Source organism: Mustela putorius, unplaced genomic scaffold (genome assembly GCF_011764305.1).
Source record: "Mustela putorius furo isolate JIRA1106 unplaced genomic scaffold, ASM1176430v1.1 tig00004033_pilon_pilon_pilon, whole genome shotgun sequence".
Classification (NCBI taxonomy): domain Eukaryota; kingdom Metazoa; phylum Chordata; class Mammalia; order Carnivora; family Mustelidae; genus Mustela; species Mustela putorius.
The window spans coordinates 7,507,388-7,521,658 of NW_025422169.1; positions in this window are offsets into that span (position 1 = coordinate 7,507,388).

Consider the following 14,271-nt stretch of genomic DNA (forward strand, 5'->3'; position numbering starts at 1 on the left):
AACCTACCTACCCACCTTCCTAGCCCAGAGTGAATGTCCTCTTTTCTTTTATTTTAAAGCTTTATTTATTGCTAAGAATATGGGTGTGTGTGAGTGTGTTAATTCCTGAAGAATTCAGTTACCCCAGACCAGATACTCCTGTCAAACTGGTGACCTCCACCATTCTTTCGATTCAGTAGATTAAACCAAAGAGCGAAAGAAGATACAATTTTCTCTCACACCTCGGGCTTCAGATCCAGCTTGTCAAATTTTAATTTCCTCTTACTAGGCCAGGCACAATAGTTATTATTATGCTTTTCAGATTTATTCACTACCCATTGTGGTGTTACTTCCATTCGATTGTGCGAACTTCTCCCTTTTTTTAAGCATTCCCTTGGCTTGTAATACGATGACTCCCTTTCTTATTCTAAGGCCAAATTCCTTGGCACTTTTTCTCAGCTTTTTCCGGGGATCTCAACATCTGGGCATCCAGCCACCAAGACCGCTGTTTGCACTGGGAGCCTCTTTCCCTTTATTAAATCCTCCGGAATGGATTCCCTCTCAATGTCCTTGCTTCATTTAAAAAAAAAAAAAAAAGCCACTATTCTTTATAAGATCATCCTAAGCCAAAGCAAGAGTATTTCTGGAGACGAAGAGGTTGTCTTTGTGGGCACAGGAAGGAGGAGGAGCACGTCCACCCTGAGCGGCGGGGCCTGGGCTGCTCTGCAGTGACCCCCTGTGGCTGCTCGGGGCCGGCTCCGTGCCCCTCGTGAGCATCACTGTCCGCTCGTAGGAGGCTGGTGTGCGTGCATGTGTGTGTGCGTGTGCGTGCGTGTGTGTGTGCGTGTGTGTGCGCCTGTGTGTGCGCATCGGGTGGGGAGCAGGGAGGCAAAGAAAGAGAACGCGGGAGGAGGGCGACGGAGGGTTTGCAGGCCGAGGAGGGAGCAGATTCCAGGATAAATTACAAGAACGCGAGAAGCCCGGCTGTTGCCAGACGGACAGTTCCTCTCCTCCCGGGACCCCGCGACAGAGCAGACGGCCCCCGGGCACTGAGGGTCAGAGGTTCATGAACACGGAGGCGGAGCAGGTGGCCCCACAGCTCTGCCGGGCAGTGAGCTGGCTGGTGAGCTCCGCTGGGGAGACACTGCGGGTCGCTCTGTGGAAGCCCCCCACCGGGTTACTCAAGGACAAAGAAGAGGTTGAACGTGCGTTCGCGGGGGAGAACTCATTAATCACGGCGCACAGGGGAGCCCATCAGCGTGTCGCGTGCACATGACCGTGAACCGCGAGGTCCGGAGCCGCGGACGCCACGCCCGACGCGCCCGGCGCTCCCCATGTCCACCCCTCCGTTCGTGCCGTCCAGCTGTTCTCGGCTGTGTGTGTCCCGTCGCGTTGGGTCCTCGCCCTTCAAACCCGAAGGCCTCAGCATCCCTGACTCCAGCGCCAGCCAGGCGCGGGGGCCCTGCTGGACGGAGCCGGGGTCATTCCCGCCAGCGACCGCGACGTCGGGGGCCGGCGAGCAAGAGGAGAGACCCAAGAATCCTTGCCTCTCCGTGGCCCACTCAGGGCCTCAGCAAAAATCTGCTTCTCGAGATAAAAGCTGGATTCATCCCGCTCTCCCACGAGTGAGGAGATAATAGGCGCTCGCAGGGTCCTCACAACCTCCGCAGCCCTCCCCTGACCCGAAGGTCCGCTGCCTGCGCGCCCGGTCGCCTGCCAGCCTGGCGTCTGACGGGGTCACCGCCGGTGACCTCAGCAGCTCGCTCCGGCACAGCTCGAGCAAACAGGCTTGAATCACGGCGCTCCCACTGCATAATGATCCCACAGCTATGACCCCGGTGTTCTGCAGAACCCAGCAGAACTGTAATTGTCCGCGCCCCGAGCCCATCATTACACTCCGCCGAGGTCAGCGTGAGCCGCGTGGTCTTTCCCTTGACTGCAAAAGGGACCGTCTCCTCTCGCGCTCGGCGGAGGAGACGGTAAAGAGCGTCCGTCCTGGCCATGCCTTTGTGACATGGAGAAGAAAATCAGCATCACCCTGTGATCTGTTCTCAGCCGTAAGACAGAGCTGAGGACAGCAGCGGTGCGCACCCTCCGGTGACCGGGAGAGACACTTACAGTATCAGGAAATTATTCGTCTTCAGAAAAGAGCATGATTCCTGCCAACTTACCTGATGATTCGTTCCGTGAGACACAGAGCATGCCAGAACCCAAGAAGGCGGGAGGTGTCACCTCACCTCACGGAGCGCGGCGGGGGAGGGGCGGGATTGGCACCTGCGCGTGAGCGCACCTGCGCGACCACAGCGGAAGGCCCCCGCACGGCGGAGTTTGATGTGATCGCCGTTGGTTACAGCCCCGAGAGAGCCAGACAGCTGAATTTCACTTTTAATTTTTTTCTTTCTTTCTGGAGAACGTTTGGATGGTTAAGTTGCAAGGAAAAACAGAGCCAAATAAAATTAGGAGGAAAAACCCCAAAGCTGTATATGTCTAAAGTCAATACCATGTATTAGGCCCAGAGCAAGGTTTACAGAAATCGTGTCTTTCTCTTTAAAGGTTTGAATTACCATGAACTACGGAGAGATTAGAAAGTTCTTCATAGATTTTGTTTTTCCATTCTTACTAAGGAACTTCCAAATACAGTGTAGGGAAAAGTGAAAATGAATGAGATGCAAACTGCTTGGGGCTTTGAACACTTGGGTGTTCACGGAGCATTAAAAACAAGCCGTATCTCGGGGGCGCTGGGGGGCCTCCGTCGGTGAAGCGTCTGCCTTCGGCTCAGGTCACAATCTCAGGGTCCTGGGATCGCGCCCCACATTGGCCTCCGAGCTCGCCGGGAGTCTGCTTCTCTCTCTCCCTTTGCTCCTACCCTGTACTCTCTCTCCCAGATCAATAAACAAAATCTTTTTTAAAAATCCATATCCTATTAGATGGGAGTCCCGAGAATTTCCATTTTGCGTTGTGGGAAAGAATCTGGAGTAACGTGCCTCCTACCGCCCTGCGGCTGGCGTCAGATCCTGGCGGGACGTGCTCACCGGCCGCAGCGAAAGGCCACAGCACCGGCGGGAAGCGCCTGGCTTCTGTAGAGATGTGGCGTATTGTTTTCCTGCTGCCGATTTTAGAAGGCTGCCTCCTTGCCTGGTGCTCTGGGATGTCAGGTCGAGCCTGTGCTGGGCTGTCACTTCGGGAACCTTTCCAGTAAGGAAAGAGGCTCAGGTGCCTTTGAAAGTAAGTCAAGTAGAAGGAGCATCAGGTGGCCTGCTGCGAGCCACAGGCTTCTCCTGAACCGTTTACGTCCCAAGGGTAGAGCGGAAGACACCCTCCGTGCTCGGGGCCTTTCTTGACAGACAACGTAAAGCCGCGTGTTCTGTTCCCCCGGAGCCCAGCGTGCATCCCCCAGCTCGAGCCCCGGCCTGCGCTCTCCATCCCGCGCCGGTCCGCGCACAGCCCGCCTCTCTCTTCCTACCACGGGCCACCGAGTCAGGCCTTGCCCTCACTTCCAACAGGCCTCACGGGAAACCCCACGGTTCAGGCATGTCCACGTCCTGTATCCTGTGACCGAGAGTGTCTAGCACCTGTCGCTCGCTGAGCCTGTGCCTGTGGAGGGGAGGGACGCCTCCCGCGGGCAGAAGGCTGAGGACACCTCACTGCTCCACTGCTCCATTGTTGTCTGAGTGGCTGACCTCCGCTAGCGCTGGGGGTCAGGCCATGACCCTTGAACAAGACTCCAATCTGGGGGCGTGAGGAGCCCCAAGAAGCTTCCCTGACCAGGACGCGTTCACATAGTTCTGGTTTCCTCACGGTCTATGTAACTGAAGGAAGACACTAGCAATACTTTGATGTTCCAAAACTGCAAAACTGGAAATCGTTGCGGGACCGCGAGTCTGGTCTCGTGGCCCCGGAGCCTAAAGCGGCCAGCGCGTCCTCCTGTGCAATGGGATGATGGTGGGACTCACGGCTGTGGCCCGGCGGTCAGTCGCCCTGCACAGAGACTGTGGAACAGTGGTCCTCAGTCTCGGCCTGTCACTCGCCGGTGGAACCCCAGAGATGCTGGTGTCCCGACCCCACCCGCCCAAGGTCCTGACCTCGTCTGCCGCCGAGACCAGCACTCCTGCTCTCCCCCGAACACCGGGGTAAGGAGTTGGGGTTGAGACTCACCCCGTGACCAGCACAGACCTGACCACGGACTGACCCCCGGAACGTCTGTATAAGGTGTTTTGAATGTCTGCAAATCTCTGACACCAATTTGTTTTCTTGCCAGTTTCTCTGTTTTCCAGCTGTGAAGTCCTGAAGATTACTGCAGCTAACTGAAGCCTCTTGTAATTCGAACGAGTTTTATATGAAATCGAGCTGTGAGAAATCGATGAACTTTGCCCGTTCAGGAGTCTGTGGGCGAAGCTCTTCCTGGATGGCTGGTGTCAGCTACCAGCAGTCGAGATAATTGCTGTTACATAATATTTTTAAATAAATGCCTAATTTGAAATACTTTCATTTTCAAGAGGACTCACTGTCCAGGACCCAGAAATAACAGGCCCCGTCTTAAGCAGACTGACTCTTTTCAGAAAGACTGCACGACAATTACCTCCCTCGTCATTGAACGCGAGCGTGTGTTGAAAAATGTCTCCTTCTACAAAGGTGTTCTTTCCAGCCCTGTGTGATTTGCTCCCTTCTGGGGTCTGGAATAGGCCTGGTCACTGAATTTAGAGATACGTGTGATATCTCTAGAGTGAGAAGGGTTTTTTCACTTACATCCTTAAAACGTGTTACACTGTAATTAATAGACATATTTACAGAGGTTTTATGTTGATAGAAAACTCTTACTGAGGGTCCCCGCAGACCCCTCCCAGCCCCACACCCCATCACTAGTGTTACACGTTAGAGTCGCATATTTGTTACAGCTGATGAGCCAATACCCTTTTTTTTAAGATTTTATTTATTTATTTGACAGAGAGAGATCACAAGCAGGCAGAGAGGCAGACAGAGAGAAGAGGAAGCAGTCTCCCCGCTGAGCAGAGAGCCCAATGCGGGGCTCGATCCTAGGACCCCAGGATCATGACCTGAGCTGAAGGCAGCGGCTCAACCCACTGAGCCACCCAGGAGCCCCGAACCAATACCCTTAATTAATGAATCATTCATTATTATTAACTGAATCAGTAGTTCACTTCCGGAGGCATCGGGCTGATTCAGCCGGGAAAGCACGTGACTTATCTCGAGGCTGTGAGTTCAAGCCCCACCCTGGGTATAGCGCTTACGTCAAAAAACTAAATAAACTTAAGACACTAGTTTGCTTTGGGATCCGCTCCTGCTGTGACGCACGTTAGGGGTTTGGACACGTGTACCATGACATGCGTCTCCCGCTGTGACCCACAGAGTAGTGCCGCCGCCCCCAGACCCCGCGTGCTCACCCCTCCCTCCCTTCCGCTCCTCGGATTTCTTGATGTTTCTCTCCGCCCCTTAGTTCTTCCCCAGAGGGTCGTACGGTGGGAATCAGACAGGAGGAGCCCTTCCAGACGCATCCTCCGCTGGTCAGACGCTCTCACGTCTTCTCCACATCTTTCCACGGCTTGTCGGCTCTTTCCATTTGAGTGCCGAGCAGCGCTCCATTGTCTGGCCGGACCACGGTGTACGCACCCGTCACCTGCTGAAGGACAGCTCGGCTGCTCCGAGCTCTGGCAATTCTGAATAAAGCTGCTTAAAAATATCCATGTGCACGTTTTTGTATGAACATAGTCTTCAACTCATCTGAGTACATTTCAAGGGACGCCATCGCTGGGTCGTGTGGTAAGGGGACGTTTTGTTTTGCAGGAAGCCAGCAGACCGTCCCCTGGAGTGGCTGCCCCGACCTGCATGTCCCAGGCATGGGTGAGGGTCCCTGTGGTGCTACGTCCTCTCCAGCTCCTGCTGGTGTCAGAGTCCTGGACTCGGGCTTTCTGACAGGCATGCAGTGGTGTCTACTTGTTGTTTGAATTTGCGCGTCCAGATGAGATATGGTATTGAGCTTCTCTTCGGGGGCTCCTTTGTATCTCTTCTCCCGAGAGCTGTCCTGTCGGGTAACCGGATCATTTTCTGATGGCAGAGCCTCACGAGCTCTGGGCACATTTGGGGGTCAGTCCTGTATCAGACACGTGTTTTGCCAGGATTTCCCCCGATCGGTGGTTTGTTGTCTTCAGTTTTGAAGGATGGTTTTGCTGGATGCAGAGCTCTAGGTTCAGTGGAGTCTTTTCTGTCCACGGTTTGAAGACGTCACCCTTCGCTCCTGCTCCCAGGTGCCGAAGGGGAGTCCGGTACGACTCGGGCCTTCGTGCCTCTGTAGGTGAGGACAGTCCTAGCTCAGCTTCTTTTTTTATTATTATTAATTTTTTATTTTTTATAAACATGAAAAAGTGCTCCATATCACTCGGCATCAGGGAAATACAAATCAAAACCACAGTGAGATCCCACCTCACACCAGTCAGAATGGCTAAAATCAACAAGTCAGGAAATGACAGATGCTGGCGAGGATGCGGAGAAAGGGGAACCTCCTACACTGCTGCTAGCTCAGCTTCTTTTAAAACTTCGTCTTTGATTTTCTGTGGGCTACCTGCAAGCCGGCTGTAGACGTTCCTACCTTTATCCCTCTCAGAGCTCGAAGAGCTTCCCGGCGCTGCGGTCGGCTGGCTCTCGTCCCCGCGGTCACTGGCTCCTGTCCCTTCTGGTACCCCCTGCTCCTCCCCGCCCGCCGGCCTTCCTGTCCTGTCCTTCCTGACCCGCTGCGAGCATCTCCCTCCTCTGCTCCCTGCGCTCCCCCGCACGGCTGTGGGGTCCTGTTTCCGCCGCGGCCCCGGCACGTCACGGTTTTCTCTTCCGCGGGCTGCGTCTGTCTGCTCTGCCAGACCCAGATCCGGCTCCCTGCCTGCTGCGTCTCCTCGCGTCCCTTGGTCCGTCGGTGCGCCGTGTGCGGTTCTGCGGCTGAGAGACACGCGTGGTGCCCTGCCCGCGGGCGTCCCAGGCCGGGGGTCCGCGCACCTGCTGGGAGGCAGGAGCTTCTGCTGCGCGTCGTCGCCCTTGTTCCGTCTTCTCCGTCATCGTCCGTACCCCTAGAGACTCCTTCCTAGGTGAGTTCTGAGATGCGTCCCCCGCTGTCCCCCAGGAGCCCGGCTGACGTGCTGCTGGGACTTGCGCAGCCCCGGCGTTCAGATGAGGTTTCGCTCTTGCCATGCCCCCTGCCCTGGGCTGCGGCCCTCACGGAGCCTCTCGGTTATTTCCCTTTCAGGTGGGTTGGGGCAGAGGCTGGGGGCCGGACTCAGACCGGGTCCTTCCCGCAGGACGCTGAGGGCCCGATAAAACCCCAGAAGGTTAGGCACAGAGAACTAGCTTCCCCTGGGGCAGGTCTCGTGGAAAACAGCGCGCCCTCTCCTGCCAGCAGATGCTTTGTGCCCCTCGCTAGTATTTTCCCCTTCCACGCGGGCACAGGGAGCCGAGATCCCAGGGGAGAAACACGTGTGGAACCACGTGCGCGGGCGCGCTCTGCCCGGAACGACCCAGCTCACGAGCGCTGAAGTAAAGCGTCACAAGATAAGTTTCAAGGTGATTTTGACAGAAAAATCAATCACACATTTTGGAAACAAGACTAGGAGCTCTGGCTTCTTGAATGACCTACTTAGGGACCAGATGCCGAGAGACATCCTGTCATTCACGTACTTGAACTAGGGCCTCGGTTGCCCCAGCTGCAAAATGGACGGAGCAGATCAGCCGTTTTCGTGCTGCGCTGCTGGAGGACACGGCGCAGGCTGAGCCCCCGGAGGCCTCCGCAGAGCCAGCCAGGCGGCACCGACGGCAGAGCCCAGCCCTGCCCCCAGCACCAGTGCCGCCGGCTGCAGATTCTCTCACTGGCCTCCCCGTCCCCTTTCATGGGAACACAGGCTTGAAAACGCTGGAAAATTCTTTGCTTTACCCTGATCGGTTAAGGTTTCTTTCGGTTCTAAATGTTCGTAAAACCCGAGAGCTGACGTGATGAGGAATGGGAAATTATTTGGAAAAGAGAGGGAGGAGCAAAATTCATTGAAATTATAGATCTGACTTCCTTTTAAGTTGTGTCCAAGATAGGGTGGTTCTATCTCTGGGCTTCGAGCCTGTGGGGTCTTTCCCCGTCGCCAGCTCCGTTCCCTCAGATGCTGTTCCTGGACCTGCGCATCGGGCTGAACCCACAAGTACCCTCCGGGGGCCACCTGCCTCTCGAGACCATCACGGCAGCGCTGTGACCCTGCACGCCTCGGGGAGGGGACGCTGGCTGGGCAGACACGTGTCCGGGGAGCCGAGGCCCCTCAGGCAAGTGTCACATAATCCACGTAACATCGCAATAGTCGTCACCAACACGGACGGCGGTGCGCAAATCTTCACAAAACCTCTCTTATCGTAATGTAGAAACTAAATGTCTTGTTTACCGAAGAAAACGGTTTCCATCAAGGCTCTTCTTGGTTCCAACAAACACTCCTTTAGCCTATAAACCCTGAAAAGAAAACTAATGCTCGTTAATGAACATGACACTGCGTGCCTCACTGACATATCTGTCTTAATTATGTGGGCAGATCAATGCGTAGAGGAATGTGTGAGAATATGCCCGACTATTAGCAAGGATCGTTGTGTGCAGAGCCGAGAGAGCAGCGGAAGGGGGTGCTGGACGGTGACCCAGTGGAGAAAGCAGGGGCCCGAGAGTGAGGCCTCCCCTCATGCACATGCTGGCAGGGAAGGGCTGGGGGCCCCACTGGCCTTCCTCTCAGAGGTCAGGAAACCCACCTTCCCAAGGGAGAAGCTGGCACTGGGCATCTGATCACGCATGTGGTCGCAGCTATGCATTGGGAGAGGGTGATCGGCTCGAGGGCCGGGCCTCGCCAACCTGCTCAAGAGCTTTAGTTGTGTTTGGTAGAGTCACTCTGTTATTAATGGATTCGTTTTCCTAGTATACTTAGATTTAAAGATTCTAAAAAGCAATATATTGAATTACTAACACAGTGATTTTTAGAGAAGTAAGTGGTCATTACTGTCATAAAATCGAGAGTTCCTTGTAAAAGTCCAACAACGGCAGCGCCTCATAATACTTGGCTTTGATTTAAAACAAGCAAACACAGGTTTAGGGGCACTGGAGTGGCTCAGTTGATGGTCTGACTCCTGATTTCAGCTCAGGTCATGATCTCGGAGTTATGAGATCGAGCCCCGCACTGGGCTCTCGCTCCATATGGAGTCTGCTTGGGATTCTCTCCCTCCCTCTGCCCCTGTCTCTCTCTCTCTCTCTCTAAAAATTAAAAAAAAAATTTAAAAACTCACATGGTTTTGGGAAAATAGAAATATACCCATAATGATAGAAGTCACCCAAACCCACATATCAAGATTATTCAAGTTCGATGTCAAGCTTAGTGATGTGCCATTGTACAGGCAAGTCGTAGATAGAAGATAAAGTTCTTGAAATTGCGTCTCAAATCCTCCCGCTTTAAAACAAACACCAGGGGTGCCTGGGTGGCTCGGTGGGTTAAGCCTCTGCCTTCGGCTCAGGTCATGATCTCAGGGTCCTGGGATCGAGCCCCCCATCGGGCTCTCGGCTCAGCGGGGAGCCTGCTTCCCCCTCTCTCTGCCTACTTGTGATCTCTCTCAAATAGATAAAATCTTTAAAAATCTTTAAAAAATTAGCATATTTCCCTTCATTTTTTGCAAAGTGTTTCTTGACTCCCAGAGAGGCTGAAAACACCTTAATAACAGCCCAAAGTGATTGTGCATTCCGGTCCTCTTCCAGGAGAGCCCCGGAATTCATTATTGCTTTAATGACAGGCCTCTTGACTCCAGACGAGGAGGCTTGGTCTTCTCCGTGGTGTCTTGTGCACCGGGAGGTGGTGGCTGACAGGACAGATCAGCAGCCCGTGCTGCACGGAATCACGGCACAAACAGCGCTGAGCCCCCGCCCCTGCGCCTCGACGTTCTGCTGCCACTACCGATTACCGGGGACAGGAGCGCAGGGGCTCGCGCGGCAGGGACGCCTGACCTCCGCACGGGAGCTCAATTTGCACCGCACTCGTTCAATACAGCCCTGCCCCGCCGTGTCTCCGGCATTGTTCGCTGCCAGCGTTTGCACGGTCACACCTGCGTCGTGTCCCCAGCCGCCAGCGTTAGCTGTTTGTCACATCCGTTGACTGCACTCGAACGGCAATTCACACGGACCGCGTGCGACATTCCCGAGAAAACCCCGTTTCCCTGGACGGGATGGTGGCTGGCTGGCGAGGACCAGACGCCATCCCTGAGTGTCCAGGGGAAGTGGGGTGACCTCACGTAGGTCTGTGCTCAGTATCAGGGCCTCCGGAGTGTCGCAAACGCCACTCCAATGAGCAAGCCAGATCTGAGTGCGAGTCTGCCCACTCAGGACCGTGCTTGTCTCCGCATGAACGGGCCTTGGGTCTGCGCGCCTCGGGGCCTTTGCTCATGCCCGTTTGGCTGGAAGCGTCCCCTTTCACTCATTCGCTTGTCTTGGAACGCTCCTGAGTCACCTCCTTCTGCGTCCTTCCCTCTTCAAAGACTGCAATTGCCTCTCCCATGACGTCCCCAAAATAACCTTTTCAAGACACTTTGTGGTGAAAAGAAGGCTCCCAGGGAGGCATGAACGAAGGAGTGAGCGAAGCAACAGCGTTCCCCTGGGCCCCGCTCTGTCCGGGTTCACACTTAGCATCGGCCGCCTGCGGGGAGCAGAAGACCCCGGCCCCCGGAGAACGGCACACACGGTGCCAAGGCCTCGGCGCTGACGTGAGAAGCCAGCCTCCAGCACCGCCGTGGGGTGCTGCTGTGATGTCCCGGGGCTCGCACCCACACTGAACCAACGCACACGTGTCATTTAACACGGGCCAGGCATGGGTCCTGGTGGGCAACAGGTGGCAGAGCTGCGTTCCCCCTCCCACAGTGAGGCAGAAGCCAGGCATCGGCAGGGGCGAGATGCCGAGGGCCACCCCCTGCTGCTCACGGTCTGGACACGGCTCTCAGCACCTTCCAGGGTCCAGTGGCCCGGGCCCCAGCACTGTCTGCGGGCCTGTGAGGTGCTGTGTGAGACGGGGTTTTCCTGCATCGGCACACAGCTCTCCACCGTTCCCGTAACTTCCACAAATCCCATCTTGTGATCTCGGCTATGATGCGTTCAACAAGAGGTGCCCCTCCCGGCACGGCTGGGAGTCCGGCCCGCAGGGTGTCTCCCCACGGGAGCGCCGGGGTGACACAGCCCAAGGTGGGATGTGGGAGTCGCGGACGGTTCACTAGACACACAACGGTGACGGAGACGCCATGGGGCAGGTCCGCGGCAGGAGGGCAGTGTGTGCGGGGACAACGTCCGAGGCCCAGGCCGGCAGGGCTGAGGGCCGGCGGGGACGGCCAGACTGTGGGAGGGAGCGCGAGCAGGGCACGGTTGTCCTTCTCTGGCTTGCTTCCAGTTTGGGGCGAGCGTCCTCCGTGCCCAGGGCTGCACCTGCCTTCCACCGGCTTCCGGGCTCTCTCGGGTGGCGGTGGGGGAGGGCGATGCTGTCTGCACACGCGGGCCTGACTGTCCGGTGCGGGTGGGGCGTGGGCACGGCTCCGCACAGGCCTAGGGTCCTGGCGAATACGAGAATAACGGTGCCTCTCTGGAGACTCAGACGCCGACCCACAAGGGCGCCTCTCACGCTGACAGGTGACAGCCAGGCGGCAAGTCTGTCACACGCTGTTTGCACAAACCTCCTCTAACCAAATTATGTTTCTTGCTAATACGTCTGGTTACCTTTCCTGGGACCACGTCTCTGCAGTGACAGGATCCTATCAAGTGCTTTCTGCTCACAGGGACGCCCCCGCCACCCGCAGGCTGGTCTGTTGGGACGGCCCATGTCACTGGCGAGCGAGCGAGTCAGCTCAGAGGACGAGGGGGAGGAGGCCCCCTACAGGGTCTTCCCCACAAGGTCAGGGCAGAGGTGGGTGGTCTCCACCCATGTTTCAAACCCATGTCCATGTTCCTTCTGTATTTTCCTCTCTCTGGTTTCTTCGCTGTCTCCAAAGTTTGGGAATTATAATGCAAGCTGTTAAAAACTAAAAATTTTTATACAAAATTATAAAATTGTATACAATAAAATTGTATAAAATGGTCAAAGACCCTCGTTCAGAGCACATGAACCGTGCGATGAGCAGCTGCCCTCTGGCCCCCTGGCCCCACTGGCCCCTCGCTCCTGACTGCTGTGGGCAGAGGAAGGGGAAAGACCCGGGCACCGACCAGCGGGGTTTCATAACCCCACCTGTCGGCCCGCGTCTCCGATCGCTGGAGAATCCCGGGAACCGCAGGAGGAAGTGAAGTGTGCGGACTTCAAACATCCGGGCAGAGAACGAACGCGCACCCGTGCCATGAGCCCACGCCGGTCCCACAACAGAAACGAACTCCCGATGAGCGTCCGTCCGCCTTCCCTTCATGACGCTGACCAACGCCCGAACCGTTGGCCTCATCTGCGCCGCCGTCTCCTTCCTTCTCGCTGCCACACGGCGCTCTGGGGCCACCACGTTGCTCCTTTTGAAAATCACGGGTTCCAGGAGAAGAATTTCAGACACAGAAGCATACACGTGCGCGGGTGCCCATACCCAGCACTTCCACACGCCGCTGGGGCTGTGTTGGTTCAGGACCTAGGGAAGCTCTAGGATGGGGAATGCATGCGTAAGGCCTTTAAATAACGGCGATTCTTTATGCTCCAACCAAACGTCAAGGTTTCACACATCGGAAACTAGCACGCGAGGGCATTTGACGTGAAAGTGCGCGTAACTGAATCTATCCACGGTCTTGAAGGGGAGAGGAGGCCGTGGTCCCTCGCAAGTGCTTACAAGTAACGCGCCACACCTCCCCCCAGCAGACGCGGAAGAGATCCCCAGCACCGCGTGTGGGTGTTGTCCGGCTGCCGCCAGGCCCAGCTAGAGAGCACTGCATGTGCAGGAAAGGGGTCAAGGTTACAATCAGCCCCAGGAGGGATCGGGGACTCGGTCACCTGTGCTGCGGGGTCGCCCGGGCCCCAGGGCCTGCGGGGCCCACGCAGGGGGAGGCCATCCCGTTCTCGTGGCGAGTCGCTGATTACAACCGAGGCACGGCCTGCTGAAGGCTGTAGCAAACGTCGTGGATGGCGCTGGCATCTCAGGGTCCGTGTCACAAGGAGCTCGGCCCCTCGTTCGCGTGGGCCGCTCCCAGCAGCTCCGCGCTGCTGTGTTTGCTCACTTTATAGCAGCCGCTCGGGAGAGGCGAGCGACTTCCAACACCGGACACAGTGCGGCATAAAGTAGAACCCAAATCGGGTCTCGTGCTGACAAGTTCTGAACAGTTTTTTCTCTTTACCTGTATTGTCCAAGTTGTGCTCTTTTAAACATTAACACGGAACTCAAGTCAGTTTTAGCCCGAAGATGTGCTTCAGCAGACATACGTAGGAATTAAAATCTGTGATGGGGCCCACGAAGAAAACTTTGCATGCCGAAATTATCTGACCGAGGAATGCCTATGGGTATGTGTGTGTGTGTGTGTGTGTATGAGAGGGAGAGAGAGAGAGAGAGAGATGGTACCAGCAGCCTCACACGGAGGCTGAAGAAGAGATTCGCAAACCGCTGTACAGCTGCGTTCGTCCAGGAAACTGATAAGAATGCGTCTGGTGTTCTCCCGAACTGTAGGCATGCTTCAGAGAGAGAAAGAACAAAGGGAAAATAGTTCTCGTAATAGCCTTGTACCAAGAGCGTCTTCACACTCAGGACCGTGCCCCGCGCCCGCGGGCCTCCCCGCCGTCTCTCCGCGCCCTGGGACGGCATCTGAATGCCGATGCCCGTGTCACAGCAGCTGTTGTCTTGATACATTATTTTCCAATACTTTCAGGTCTCATGTCCAGGTTCTTTGATGTGAGTTATTTAAATTTAAGAACAATGGGCGCAGATGAAAGAAGATAAAAGCGCTCTTGGGCCAGCCCCTGTTTGTGAAGGGAATAATTCCGTGCCGTCTGTGAGACGGCCGCGAGTCGGCGGACATAAACATCTCCGGGGGACCCTTTGTTCTGCTCTCCCCCCGAGCGGGCCTCGTCTCACAGGGGACGGGAAATCAGCCAAAATTCGGACTCCAAATAAGTCCTGTTCGTTTCCGCGGGTGTTCTTAGCTCTTTCGGAGAACCTAGAAGAAACCAAGTTGACTATACTTTGAACGGGTCAGAAATACAGACTTTGCAATGAATGAAGAGGAGGAATCGTCGTATGTCGGCCAAGAAACCCAGAGGCCCACCCTCAGGAAGAGCACTGAAAGGACTCGGCTCT